Genomic DNA, 14,760 nt, shown 5'->3' with positions numbered 1-14,760 from the left:
GTAAGCATCCCAGACGAAAAGGGCTCAAAATAGCCCACGTTAACAAATGTAGCTTAAGAAACAAGGTTCATGAAATCAATAATTTGCTAGTAACAGATGACATTCATATTCTGACTATGTCTGAAACTCACTTAGATAATACCTTTGATGATACAGTGGTAGCAATAAACATGGTGTGGGTGTTTCTGTTTAAATTCAGAACCTCATTCCTGTAAAGCTTAGAGAGGATCTCATGTTAAATACTGTTGAAGTAATATGGCTGCAGGTTCATCTGCCTCACCTAAAGCCCATTCTTGTAGGAGGGTGCTATAGACCACCAGGTGCTAACAATCAGCATCTGGATAAAATGAGTGAAATGCTTGATAATGTATTAGATATAAACAGAATAACAAAATATTCTCTGGGTGATTTGAATATTGACTGGCTTTCATCAAGCTGCCCACTCAAGAAGAAGCTTCAAACTGTAACCAGTGCCTGAAACCTGGTTCAGGTTATCAGTCACCCTACTGAACAGGGGTAGTTACAAACAGCACAGGAATGAAATCATCAACATGTATTGATCACATACAGTTGAAGTCGTAAGTTTACATACACTTAGGTTGGAGTGATTAAAATTTGTTTTTCAATCACTCCACAAATTTCTTGTTAACAAACTACAGTTTTGGCAAGTCGGTTAGGACATCTAATTTGTGCATGACACAAGTAATTTTTCCAACAATTGTTTACAGACAAATTACTTCACTAATAATTCACTGTATCACAATTCAAAGGGGTTAGAAGTTTACACACACTAAGTTGACTGTGCCTTTAAACAGCTTGGAAAATTCCAGAAAATTATGTCATGGCTGTAGAAGCTTCTGATAGGCTAATTGACACCATTTGAGTCAATTGGAGGTGTACCTGTGGATGTATTTCAAGGCCGACCTTCAAACTCAGTGCCTCTTTGCTTGACATAATTGAAAATCAAAAGAAATCAGCCAAGACAAAGAAATTGTAGACCTCCACAAGTCTGGTTCATCCTTGGGAGCAATTTCCAAACACCTGAAGGTACCATGTTCATCTGTACAAACAATAGTACGTAAGTATAAACACCAAGGGACCACACAGCCATCATACCGCTCAGAAAGGAGGCGTGTTCTGTCTCCTAGAGATGAACGTACTTTGGTGAGAAAAGTGCAAATCAATCCCAGAACAACATCAAGGGACCTTGTGAAGATGCTGGAGGAAACAGGTACAGGTACAGGTACAAGTATCTACAGTGCCTTGCGAAAGTATTCGGCCCCCTTGAACTTTGCGAACTTTTGCCACATTTCAGGCTTCAAACATAAAGATATAAAACTGTATTTTTTTGTGAAGAATCAACAACAAGTGGGACACAATCATGAAGTGGAATGACAATTATTGGATATTTCAAACTTTTTAACAAATCAAAAACTGAAAAATTGGGCGTGCAAAATTATTCAGCCCCCTTCAGTTCTTTCCACAGATTCTCGATTGGATTCAGGTCTGGACTTTGACTTGGCCATTCTAACACCTGGATATGTTTATTTTTGAACCATTCCATTGTAGATTTTGCTTTATGTTTTGGATCATTGTCTTGTTGGAAGACAAATCTCCGTCCCAGTCTCAGGTCTTTTGCAGACTCCACCAGGTTTTTTTCCAGAATGGTCCTGTATTTGGCTCCATCCATCTTCCCATCAATTTTAACCATCTTCCCTGTCCCTGCTGAAGAAAAGCAGGCCCAAACCATGATGCTGCCACCACCATGTTTGACAGTGGGGATGGTGTGTTCAGGGTGATGAGCTGTGTTGCTTTTACGGCAAACATAACATTTTGCATTGTGGCCAGAAAGTTCAATTTTGGTTTCATCTGACCAGAGCACCTTCTTCCACATGTTTGGTGTGTCTCCCATGTGGCTTGTGGCAAACTTTAAACAACCCTTTTTATGGATATCTTTAAGAAATGGCTTTCTTCTTGCCACTCTTCCATAAAGGCCAGATTTGTGCAATATACGACTGATTGTTGTCCTATGGACAGAGTCTCCCACCTCAGCTGTAGATCTCTGCAGTTCATCCAGAGTGATCATGGGCCTCTTGGCTGCATCTCTGATCAGTCTTCTCCTTGTATGAGCTGAAAGTTTAGAGGGACGGCCAGGTCTTGGTAGATTTGCAGTGGTCTGATACTCCTTCCATTTCAATATTATCGCTTGCACAGTGCTCCTTGGGATGTTTAAAGCTTGGGAAATCCTTTTGTATCCAAATCCGGCTTTAAACTTCTTCACAACAGTATCTCGGACCTGCCTGGTGTGTTCCTTGTTCTTCATGATGCTCTCTGCGCTTTTAACGGACCTCTGAGACTATCACAGTGCAGGTGCATTTATACAGAGACTTGATTACACACAGGTGGATTGTATTTATCATCATTAGTCATTTAGGTCAACATTGGATCATTCAGAGATCCTCACTGAACTTCTGGAGAGAGTTTGCTGCACTGAAAGTAAAGGGGCTGAATAATTTTGCACGCCCAATTTTTCAGTTTTTGATTTGTTAAAAAAGTTTGAAATATCCAATAAATGTCTTTCCACTTCATGATTGTGTCCCACTTGTTGTTGATTCTTCACAAAAAAATACAGTTTTATATCTTTATGTTTGAAGCCTGAAATGTGGCAAAAGGTCGCAAAGTTCAAGGGGGCCGAATACTTTCACAAGGCACTGTATATCCACAGTAAAACAAATCCTATATCAACATAACCTGAAAGGGCGCTCAGCAAGGAAGAAGCCACTACTCCAAAACCGACATAAAAAAGCCAGACTACAATTTCCATCTGCACATGGGGACAAAGATCATACTTGTTGGAGAAATGTCCTCTGGTCTGATGAAACAAAAATAGAACTGTTTGGTCATAATGACCATTGTTATGTTTGGAGGAAAAAGGGGGAGGCTTGCAAGCCGAAGAACACCATCCCAACCGTGAAGCACGGGGGTGGCAGCATCATGTTGTGGTGGTGCTTTGCTGCAGGAGGGACTGGTGCACTTCACAAAATGGATGGCATCATGAGGCAGGAAAATTATGTGGATATATTGAAGCAACATCTCAAGACATCAGTTAAAGCTTAGTTGAAAATGGGTCTTCCAAATGGACAATGACCCCAAGCATACTTCCAAAGTTGTGGCAAAATGGCTTAACTTCTTGAGTGTAGGGGGCAGGATTTTCGTTTTTGGCTAAAAAAACGTACCCATTTGAAACGGCCTATTTCTCAGGCCCAGAAACTAGAATATGCATATAATTGTCTGATTAGGATAGAAAACACTAAAGTTTCCAAAACTGTCAAAATATTGTCTGAGTATAACAGAACTGATATTGCAGGAAAATCAAACCAGGAAGTGCTGTTTTTCCTGGAAGCTCTGTTCCATTGGATGCCTTGCTTCCATTTAAAGGGATATCAACCAGATTCCTTTTCCTATGGCTTCCTCAAGGTGTCAACAGTTTTTAGACATAGTTTCAAGCTTTTATTTTGAAAAATGAGCGAGAAAGATAACATTGCGTCAGTGGATAGCTGGGTATTCGCAGAGTTTTGCTTGCGCAACAAGCAAATGTGGGGCAGCCATTGTCTCTCCCTCTCCTATTGAAAAAGCGACAGTCCCGGTTGATATATTATAGATTATATATTATAAAAACAACCTGAGGATTGATTATAAAAAACACTTGACATGTTTCTGTGGACATTACGGATAATATTTGGAATTTTCATCTGCGATGTCGTGACCGCTCGAGCCTGTGGATTTCTGAACATAACGCGCCAAACAAATTGAGGTATTTTGGACATAAAAATAATCTTTATGGAACAACAGGAACATTTATTGTGTAACTGGGAGTCTCGTGAGTGAAAACATCCGAAGATCATCAAAGGTAAGCGATTTAATCTATTGCTTTTCTGACTTTCTTGACCTATCTACTTGGCTGCTAGGTGTTTGTAATATTTTTTCTACTGAGAGAGATGTTCTTACATAAACACTTGTTATGCTTTCGCCGAAAAGATGTATTGAAATCTGTCATGCCAGGTGGATTAACAACAGGCTAAGCTGTGTTTTGCTATATTGCACTTGTGATTTCATGAAAATGTAATATTTTTAGTAATTTAATTTGAATTTGGCGCGCTGCAATTCAGTGGGTGTTGATGAAAATGATCCCGCGAACGGGATGGGTGCGTCAAGAAGTTAAGGACAACAAAGTCAAGGTATTGGAGTGGCCATCACAAAGCCCTGACCGCAATCCTATAGAAAATTTGTGGGCAGAACTGAAAAAGTGTGTGCGAACAAGGAGGCCTACAAACCTGACTCAGTTACACTTGCTCTGTCAGGAGGAATGGGCCAAAATTCACCCAACATATTCTGGGTAGCATATTCTGGGTAGCAACTTTCCTAATATTAAGTACATTTCTTCTAGTTACAACAGGAGTATAGCCTACCATTTGACCCAAGTTAAACAATTTAAAGGCAATGCTACCAAATACTAATTGAGTGTATGTAAACTTCTGACCAACTGGGAATGTGATAAAATAATTACAAGCTGAAATAAATAATTCTCTCTACTATTATTCTGACATTTCATGTTCTTAATATAAAGTGGTAATCCTAACTGACCTAAAACAGGGAATTTCTACTAGGATTAAATGTCAGGATTTGTGAAAAACTGAGTTTAAATGTAGTTGGCTAAGGTGTATGTAAACTTCCGACTTCAACTGTATTTACTAATGCTGCATACATTTTCTTGAAAGCACTATCCAGATCCATCGGATGTAGTGATCACAATATAGTAGCCATATCTAGGAAAACCAAAGTTCCAAAGGCTGGGCCTAATATAGTGTACAAGAGATCATACAAGAGGTTTTGTAGTGATTTCTATGTTGATGATGTAAATAATATTTGTTGGTCTGTCTTGTGTAATGAGGTGCAACCAGATGCTGCCCATGACACATTTATGAAATTGCTTAATCCAGTTACTAATAAGCATGCACCCATTAAGAAAATTACAGTAAAAACAGTTCAATCCCAGTGGATTGATGAGGAATTAAAAATGGTATGGTTGAGCGGGATGAGGCAAAGCACAAACATTCAACAAGCAAAGCAATTACACAAATGACTGATGATTGGCTGAGAGAAATTGATGATAAAAAGATTATGGGGGCACTTTTGTTAGACTTCAGTGCGGCTTTTGACATTATCGATCATAGTCTGCTGCTGGAAAAACATATGTGTTATGGCTAGGGCTGTTGCTGCTGATGGTCATTAGTAGCCTGCCAAACTTACTAACTGCCTGGTACTCAGCACTCTATTGCTCCTCTAATCCGTCTGACATCAATGAAAATTTATTCGAAAATCTAATAAAACACTTCATGAGTGCCCATGAGCTCATGTTGCGCAACATTTCTATAGGCTATGCAATTGAGGGAGAAAACAGAGTGATGGCCTCTAACAAAAAGATGTGGTGCCCATCGGCATTCTACAGGTTAGGCCTATTATATTTATTTCTCAACTTTCCTAATATTAAGTACATTTCTTCTATTTACAACAGGAGTATAGCCTACCTGGCTGGTATGAAAATAAACCATGGGTATCACGCCCTGGCCATAGAGAGGCTTTTTATTCTCTATTTTGTTTAGGCCAGGGTGTGACTAGGGTGGGCATTCTATGTCCTTTTTTCTATGTTTTGTATTTCTATGTCTTGGCCTGGTATGGTTCTCAATCAGGGACAGCTGTCTATCGTTGTCTCTGATTGAGAACCATACTTAGGTACCCTTTTCCCCCACCTGTTTTGTGGGAAGTTCATTTTGACTTTGTTCAGGGCACATAGCCCAAAGCTTCACGGTTTTGTTCTTTGTTTTGTCGGCGTCATTTTTAAATAAAGAAAATGTACGCTTACCATGCTGCACCTTGGTCCAGTCCTTCAGCCAGCCATGACAACAGGGAAAAGCGTCCTCCATTCACTATTTAAGTCCATAGATTACATCAATTTTTTCCTGCTGCCCCTGTTTCGATACAGGTGCATGATAATGGTCCATTCTAAATAAAATAACATGTCACATTATTTAGCATATGTAAAGACAAGATTAAATCAAGAACAGTCTGATGGGTGATAATATTAGCCTATCAGTTGTGATGTTATCACTTGTGACTGATGCCCAGCATAAGAAACAATGCCTTTTTTTGTGACTTGTTCGAATCAGTCACACACCTCATGTAGCCTAGCCCATATGATTTAATAAGGTTTGTATCACAACTAAAGTGGCCAAATGAAGCACATTCATCTGCTTTACAAGGGGTGTAGAGCCTAACTATAAGCAGTGTTTGCGTTTTCAAATTTGGGGAGATAATTTTCACTATAAATATGCACCTTTATAATAAAACCATTACATGCATATAAAAATATAAACATATAGAGCAACGTTTGTTGAACAACTAAAGTTACATTAATAACTCTAAATTAAGCATAGAGAAGTACCTATTTATATATTAACCGCTCAACACAGAACAGGCGCATGTGCGCACTCCTTCAAATTGTTTATATTTATATTTTATTCAGCTTTGTTCAATTGTATTCTTCATACTATAAAATAATATAAAATAATGCCACAGAATAAGCAAATCTTGTCTGCTAAATTAAATAGTGTAGCCCACAGCCATTTGGCATAGCCACACCAGGACCTAACATAAGAACAACTCAGAGTATGCTATTTTTTTATTCTAAAATAGACTACATTTTCTTCATATCAAGCTTCTTTAGACCTGTCTAAAATAAATAATGGATTTATTGTGAAGGTGTAGGCTTTATTACATGGATTTATTAGACTTTTTAAAATGGCTTGTGGAATCAAGGAGATGCTAAATGTGTTTATGTTAATTAACATTCAATTACCGTGAGACCGACAGTTATTTGCTTGACAATCACCAGCTGACAAAGTTTTGGGACCACCACAGCCCTAGTTATGGCTTTACACCCCATACTATACTGTGGATAAATAGTTACCTGTCTAACAGAACACAGAGGGTGTTCTTTAATGGAAGCCTCTCCAACATAATCGAGGGAGATTCAGGAATTCCCCAGGGCAGCTGTCTAGGCCCCTTACTTTTATAAATCTTTACTAATGACATGCCACCGGCTTTGAGTTAATCTAATGTGTCTATGTATGCTGGTGAATCAACACAATACACATCAGCTACTACAGCGACTGAAATGACTGCAACACTTAACAAAGAGCTCCAGTTAGTTTCAGAGTGAGTGGCAAGGAATAAGTTTGTCCTAAATATTTCTAAAACTAAAATCATTTTATTTGTGACAAATCTTTCACTAAACCCTAAACCTCAATTAAATCTTGTAATAAATCTATAAATCTCTCCTGGATCAAAGTGGAGGAGAGATTGACTTCATCACCACTTGTATTTATGAGATGTATTGACATGTTGAATGCACCAAGCTGTCTTTTTGAACTACTGGCGCACAGCTCAGACACCCATGCTTACCCCACAAGAAATGCCACAAGAGGTCTCTTCACAGTCACCAAGTCCAGAACAGACTATGGGAGGCGCACAGTACTACATAGAGCCATGACTACATGGAACTCTATCCCACATCAAGTCACTGATGCAAGCAGTAAAATTTGATTTAAAAAATAGATAAAAATATACTTTATGGAACAGCGGGGACTGTGAACCAACACAGACATAGGCACAGACACATGCATACACACACGATAACATACGCACTATACACACTCGTACACATGGATTGTGTATTGTAGATAAGTGGTAGTGGTGGAGTAGGGGCCTGAGGGCACACAGTGTTGTGAAAACTGTGAATGTATTATAATGTTTTTAAAATTGTAACTGCCTTAATTTTGCAGGACCCCAGGAAGAGTAGCTTCTGCCTTGGCAACAGGTAATGGGGATCCATAATAAATACAAAAACAAATTGAAATAACTTAATTAGGCCCTAATGTATAGATTTCACGACCGGTAATACAGATATGCATCTGTTGGTCACAAATACCTTTAAAAAAAGAAGTAGGGGCGTGGTTCAGAAAACCCGTCTGTATCTGGTGAGATTTGCCTCATGCAGCGCGACACATTTCCTTCGCATAGAGTTGATCAGGTTGTTGATTGTGGCCTGTAGAATGTTGTCCCACTCTTCAATGGTTGTGCGACGTTGCTGGGTGTTGGCAGGAACTGGAATACGCTGTTGTACACACCGATCCAGAGCATCCCAAACATGCTCAATTTGTGACATGTCTGGTGAGTATGCAGGCCATGAAAGAACTGGGATATTTTCAGCTTCCAGGAATTATGTACAGATCATTGTGACATGGGGCCGTGCATTATCATGTTGAAATATGAGGTGATGGCGGTGGATGACTGGCACGACAATGGTCCTCGGGATCTTGTCATGGTATCTCGGTGCATTCAATTTGCCATTTGTAAAATGCAATTGTGTTCTTTGTCCGTAGCTTATGCCTGCCCTTACCATAACCCACCGCCACATTGGGGCACTCTGTTCACAACTTTGACATCAGCAAACCGCTCACCCACACGACACAATCAGCCCGGTACAGTTGAAACCGCAATTAATACGTGAAGAGCACATTTTGTCAGTGTGCCAGTGGCCATCGAAGGTGAGCATTTTAAGTCGATTACGACGCCGAACTGCAGTCAGGGCAAGCGACACTGGTTAAGACGATGAGCATGGAGATGAGCTTCCTTGACAGTTTGTGCAGAAATCCTTCGGTTTAGCAAACCCATAATTTCATCAGCTATCCGGGTGGCTGGTCTCAGACGATCCCGCAGGTGACCAAGCCAGATGTGTAGGTCCTGGGCTGAGGTGGTTACACGTGGTCTGCAGTTTTGAGTCCGATTGGACGTACTGACAAATTCTCTAAAATGATGTTGGAGGTGGATTATGGTTGAGAAATTAACTTTAAATTAACTGACAACAGCTCTGGTGGACATTCCTGTAGTCAGCATGCCAAATGCACGCTCCTTCAAAACTTGAGACATCTGTGGCATTGTGCTGTGTGACAAAACTGCACATTTTGGAGTGGCCTTTTATTGTCCCCACCTGTGTAATGACCATGCTGTTTAATCAGCTTCTTGATATGCCACACCTATTAGGTGGATGGATTATCTTGGCAAAGAAGAAATGCTCACTAACAGGGATGTGATCAAATTTATGCAAATAAATTGAGAGAAATAAGCGTTGGAAAATTCCTGGGATCTTTTATTTCAGCTCATGAAACATGGGACCAACACTTTACATGTTGTGTTTATATTTCTGTTCAGTATAATTAAAACACATGACTTGATGCTCAGCCAGAACTCCGCATGGTGCCTGACAGGTTTATGATGCTAGCTTAGACTTCGTAAATGGAGTCCTAGCAGACATGGCTCCTTGTCACTGAAAAGCTATTATAAAAATGTACTGAGGATATAAGGGAAATTCTTTAAAGCGGGCTGCTGATAGTTACTACCACAGCTCACATACTCAGTGGTGCTAATCAGAGACTTTTCCTGGTTCATCCCCATGCCAGCCAAAGCTCATAAATAATGAGATGCAGAGCAGAGCAGACTGCAGGGATGATGATGCCACATGATTGACATTTAATGCAAATGCTGTTATTATCTGACATGCAGGCAGGAAGCTACACTATATATACACTGCTCAAAAAAATAAAGAGAACACTTAAACAACACAATGTAACTCCAAGTCAATCACACTTCTGTGAAATCAAACTTTCCACTTAGGAAGCAACACTGATTGACAATAAATTTCACATGCTGTTGTGCAAATGGAATAGACAACAGGTGGAAATTATAGGCAATTAGCAAGACACCCCCAATAAAGGAGTGGTTCTGCAGGTGGTGACCACAGACCACTTCTCAGTTCCTATGCTTCCTAGCTGACGTTTTGGTCACTTTTGAATGCTGGCGGTGCTTTCACTCTAGTGGTAGCATGAGACGGAGTCTACAACCCACACAAGTGGCTCAGGTAGTGCAGCTCATCCAGGATGGAACATCAATGCGAGCTGTGGCAAGAAGGTTTGCTGTGTCTGTCAGCGTAGTGTCCAGAGCATGGAGGCGCTACCAGGAGACAGGCCAGTACATCAGGAGACGTGGAAGAGGGCAACAACCCAGCAGCAGGACCGCTACCTCCGCCTTTGTGCAAGGAGGAGCAGGGGGAGCACTGCCAGAGCCCTGCAAAATGACCTCCAGCAGGCCACAAATGTGCATGTGTCTGCTCAAACGGTCAGAAACACTACTCCATGAGGGTGGTATAAGGGCCCAACGTCCACAGGTGGGGGTTGTGCTTACAGCCCAACACCGTGCAGGACGTTTTTCATTTGCCAGAGAACACCAAGATTGGCAAATTCGCCACTGGCGCCCTGTGCTCTTCACAGATGAAAGCAGGTCCACACTGAGCACATGTGACAGACGTGACAGTCTGGAGACGCCGTGGAGAACGTTCTGCTGCCTGCAACATCCTCCAGCATGACCGGTTTGGCGGTGGGTCAGTCATGGTGTGGGGTGGCATTTCTTTGGGGGGCCGCACAGCCCTCCATGTGCTCGCCAGAGGTAGCCTGACTGCCATTAGGTACCGAGATGAGATCCTCAGACCCCTTGTGAGAACATATGCTGGTGCGGTTGGCCCTGGGTTCCTCCTAATGCAAGACAATGCTAGACCTCATGTGGCTGGAGTGTGTCAGCAGTTCCTGCAAGAGGAAGGCATTGATGTTATGGACTGGCCCGCCCGTTCCCCAGACTTGAATCCAATTGAGCACATCTGGGACATCATGTCTCGCTACATCTACCAACGCCACATTGCACCACAGACTGTCCAGGAGTTGGCGGATGCTTTAGTCCAGGTCTGGGAGGAGATCCTTCAGGAGACCATCCGCCACCTCATCAGGAGCATGCCCAGGCGTTGTAGGGAGGTCATACAGGCACATGGAGGCCACACACACTATTGAGCCTCATTTTGACTTGTTTTAAGGACATGACATCAAAGTTGGATCAGCCTGTAGTGTGGTTTTCCACTTTAATTTTGAGTGTGACTCCAAATCCAGACCTCCATGGGTTGATAAATTTGATTTCCATTGATAATTTTTGTGTGATTTTGTTGTCAGCACATTCAACTATGTAAAGAAAAAAGTATTTAATAAGAATATTTCATTCATTCAGATCTAGGATGTGTTATTTTAGTGTTCCCTTTATTTTTTTACCCCTTCAACTTAGTGGATTTGGCTATTTCAGCCACACCCGCTGCTGACAGGTGTACAGAATCGAGAACACCGCCATGCAATCTCCATAGACAAACATTGCCAGTAGAATTAATGGCCTTACTGAAGAGCTCAGTGACTTTTAACGTGGCACCATCATAGGATGCCACCTTTCCAACAAGTCATTGCCCCGGTCAAATGTAAGTGCTATTATTGTGAAGTAGAAACGTCTAGGAGCGACAACGGCTCAGCCGCGAAGTGGTAGGCCACCCGAGCTCACAGAACGGGACCGCCGAGTGCTGAAGCGCGTAGCACGTAAAAATCGCCTGTCCTCGGTTGCAACACTCACTACCAAGTTCCAAAATGCCTCTGGAAGCAAAGGCACCACAAGAACTGTTCGTCGGGAGCTTCTTGAAATGGAGCTCCCGACGAACAGCTGCAACCCCAACAAACACCTTTGGGATGAATTGGAACGCCGACTGCGAGCCAGGCCTAATCACCCAACATCAGTGCCCAACCTCACTAATGCTCTTGTGGCTGAATGGAAGCTAGTCCCTGCACCAATGTTCCAACATCTAGTAAAAAGCCTTCCCAGAAGAATGGAGGCTGTTATAGCAGCAAAGGGGGGGACCAACTCCACTTTTGGTCATGTAGTGTATCTCTGCTCTGATCAGTCAAACAGAGACTGGCCAGGTTTATTCTCAGGGTGTCGGTATACTACACTATACTTTTCTGTGGCCACGGTTGGTGCAGAAGGTTGTAAAGTTGGTTGTGGGTAGAGGATACATAATTTGATCTATGGCATCTAGTTACTGTGTAAGCCCTGGCTCTTGCTTGATTACAGCAAGGACGTAGCCCTAGTTAGTTGGTCCTTGGTTAGTGTAACTATGATCAAATTTAGGCACATTTAACACATCATTATGTTCCTGGAAATGCAATCCTAATGTTTTTGATTTTCATAATTTAAACTGAAGAGGTGGTGCTGTAGCATATTCATGCATACAGATATTTTAATTGCATTTAAAAATGAGCTATTTTGAGGTAAGTAGGTATGCTCTGGAACACTTACGAGGGATATGCATGATGTATAATAAAAGACAAAGCACATCATGATCTTTGTATGGTTAAAAAAAGAAAAGAGGGAAATACAAAGAGGCATCCTCTGTTCCTGAAAAGCTTAAGGGATCACTCCTCCTGTCCTGTCAGATACTTTCCTCCTTCTTTCTCTCTCTCCCTCCCTTCTTCCCTCCCTCTATCCAGGATGGTTGCCCATCTCTGTGCCAGGATTATTCCTGTTGGGCCTGTTACTTTTCACTCCCTCTGCCAGGATCTCTGGGGCTGTTACGTTTTACTCCCTGTGCCAGGATCTCTGGTGCTGTTACTTCTCACTTCCTCATCAAAGTGTGGGAGTGTGAAAGCAAAACATTGATATCAAACTTCTACAACATCCTAGATCCAATAAGACATTTGACTGCAAACCACAGCTGCGCCATAATGTATTACCTATATCTGTACGTAATATAGACCCACTACTGTAACTACTATTTAGACCCAGTTTTACAACATCTGAAAAATACATAGCTGCAGCATATTACTGTATACCTGCACCACTGTAAAGCACAGCGTCCATACGTAATACAGCTAGATGCTACAACAGCCTGCCATCGCCCAAAACAGGAACTGTACTGATAAGCCACTACCAATTTCTATCTCCCTGTTGCAACGCCAGACATTTTTCTGACATTGGCCTCAGTTTCACCCTGCTGCGTCCCGACCCCGCACTTCCATTATGTTTCCTCAGAGCAAGCAACTTCCATAAGGCTGTCACATATCAGTCAGGGAGAAGGGGGATGAAGGGAGGAGGAGCGAGACGGGGGAGAGATGATACATCTAAGTGCAGCGACTAGGGCCTAGCTACCATCTAATGAACAGTCTAAACCCCCTGCCTAGTCCTAACAACCGTCTACGAGCATCAGGGACTAGGGCACGATAAGGACTTAAGTCTTGTCACCTCGTCCAGCATTGATCAAACCAGGCTTTATGACGTGTCGTCAGACCTTCCGACAACATCCAGCAGAGTTTAATAATCTCATATATTTCCTTCCTTTCCTCTGACATCCCATGCAGGCCCTGACAGTCATTCAAGATAAGCCAAAAGCCTTCTGACAGTATAGAGAGCATATATAAAACACATAAATAATATGTGCTGCCATTTTGGCACCGGGAGTCAATGGAGCAAGAGATTCTGTTTCTCCATTTCTGCTTAAGTGAATTCTCACAATCAAATCTGGTAACAATCCTGACACGATTGAAAGAAAAAATATTTTAAAGCAATGCACCTCATCGTAAAAGGCACTGAAAACCTCTATAGAAAGTCACATTGAAGTCACCAGCAAAGATGAAATTATGTGAGGCACCCTGCTTTATTAATGTGTTTTGAAACAAACACCAAGAACAGTTGGAATATACAGTATTAATCTCAGAAACCCAAAACTAAAATCTTGAGTAAATGCATCAGAGCCAAACCATGGGCCAAATGTCCCCTCCAATTCCAAGATTCGAGAATATGCAAACACCTGCTAAATTGTAATTTGTCCAAATGATCAGTGAGAAATTCCTCATCAATCGTTGCATACCACAGTCTGTTGACATACCATCCTATGTCACGTGCGTCTGTCCACTAAATACGAATAAAGTACTAGCATGTTACAGTAGCTACAATAGATCAGATGAGTAAACTATCAATATTTAAAACATCTTCTAAAATCACCCATCCACAGCCAATGTTCTGTACAGTGGCATTATCTCAGTGACAGAACTACCCACTGCCCAGCTATAGATTATAGGCCTCTGTTTTCTGTCTGATCCTCTGCCACCCCATCCAGTCTCTATCCAGCCTGACTACTGTGGCTAAACCCAATCAATTACCGCTGTGTACAATTCATGACTAACTTCCCTCTGAGAAGCATGATTCAGTTCATCTCTGTTGTGTTTTAATTAAACACAATCGCAGCACACTGACTGGCTGCTGCTGTCGATGCTGTGTCTGTGGAGTCTCCCTCAGGATACAATTCTCTTTCAACAGACTGATAATAGAATATGACATTGGTGGAGATGTTCTGTTATTCTTCACTCTCAGTGTTGCTCTGTGTCCTAAGATAACTGATAGTGACCTGAAAAGCTTCTCGTTGCCTGAAGTCTTCATATTTTAAAAAGCATTTAGAGCTTTGATTTCGTCAAACAATGATAACTGAAGTGAATTATTAACATTATGCCTACACATTTTAGGGGTGTTAATTTCATGGAAATGTCATGTTTATGTTTGTTGTTAATATGGAATGATTTTATAGATTCAATGATGTTGCTTAATATACAGACAGCTTACAGTTGAATCAAGGACAACTCTTCTTTATGACAACGAATTGCAACTGTAAGCGGTATATTAAGCAACAACATTAAATATACAGAATCATTGAAAACTGTAAAGGAAGTAATA

The 14,760-nt window shown here is 41.4% G+C and overlaps 1 protein-coding gene across 1 annotated transcript in view; it reads right to left on the bottom strand.

The window, feature by feature from the left end:
• LOC110496055 (zinc finger protein ZFPM2-like) overlaps window positions 1-14,760 on the bottom strand; it is a 121,279-nt gene that overhangs the window by 24,163 nt on the left and 82,356 nt on the right. The gene's annotated exons all lie outside the window — the stretch shown is intronic.

This window comes from Oncorhynchus mykiss, chromosome 18 (genome assembly GCF_013265735.2).
Source record: "Oncorhynchus mykiss isolate Arlee chromosome 18, USDA_OmykA_1.1, whole genome shotgun sequence".
NCBI classification, from domain to species: Eukaryota; Metazoa; Chordata; class Actinopteri; order Salmoniformes; family Salmonidae; genus Oncorhynchus; species Oncorhynchus mykiss.
Note: the sequence above shows the minus strand (reverse complement) of the source record. Positions and strands in the feature narration are given on the sequence as shown.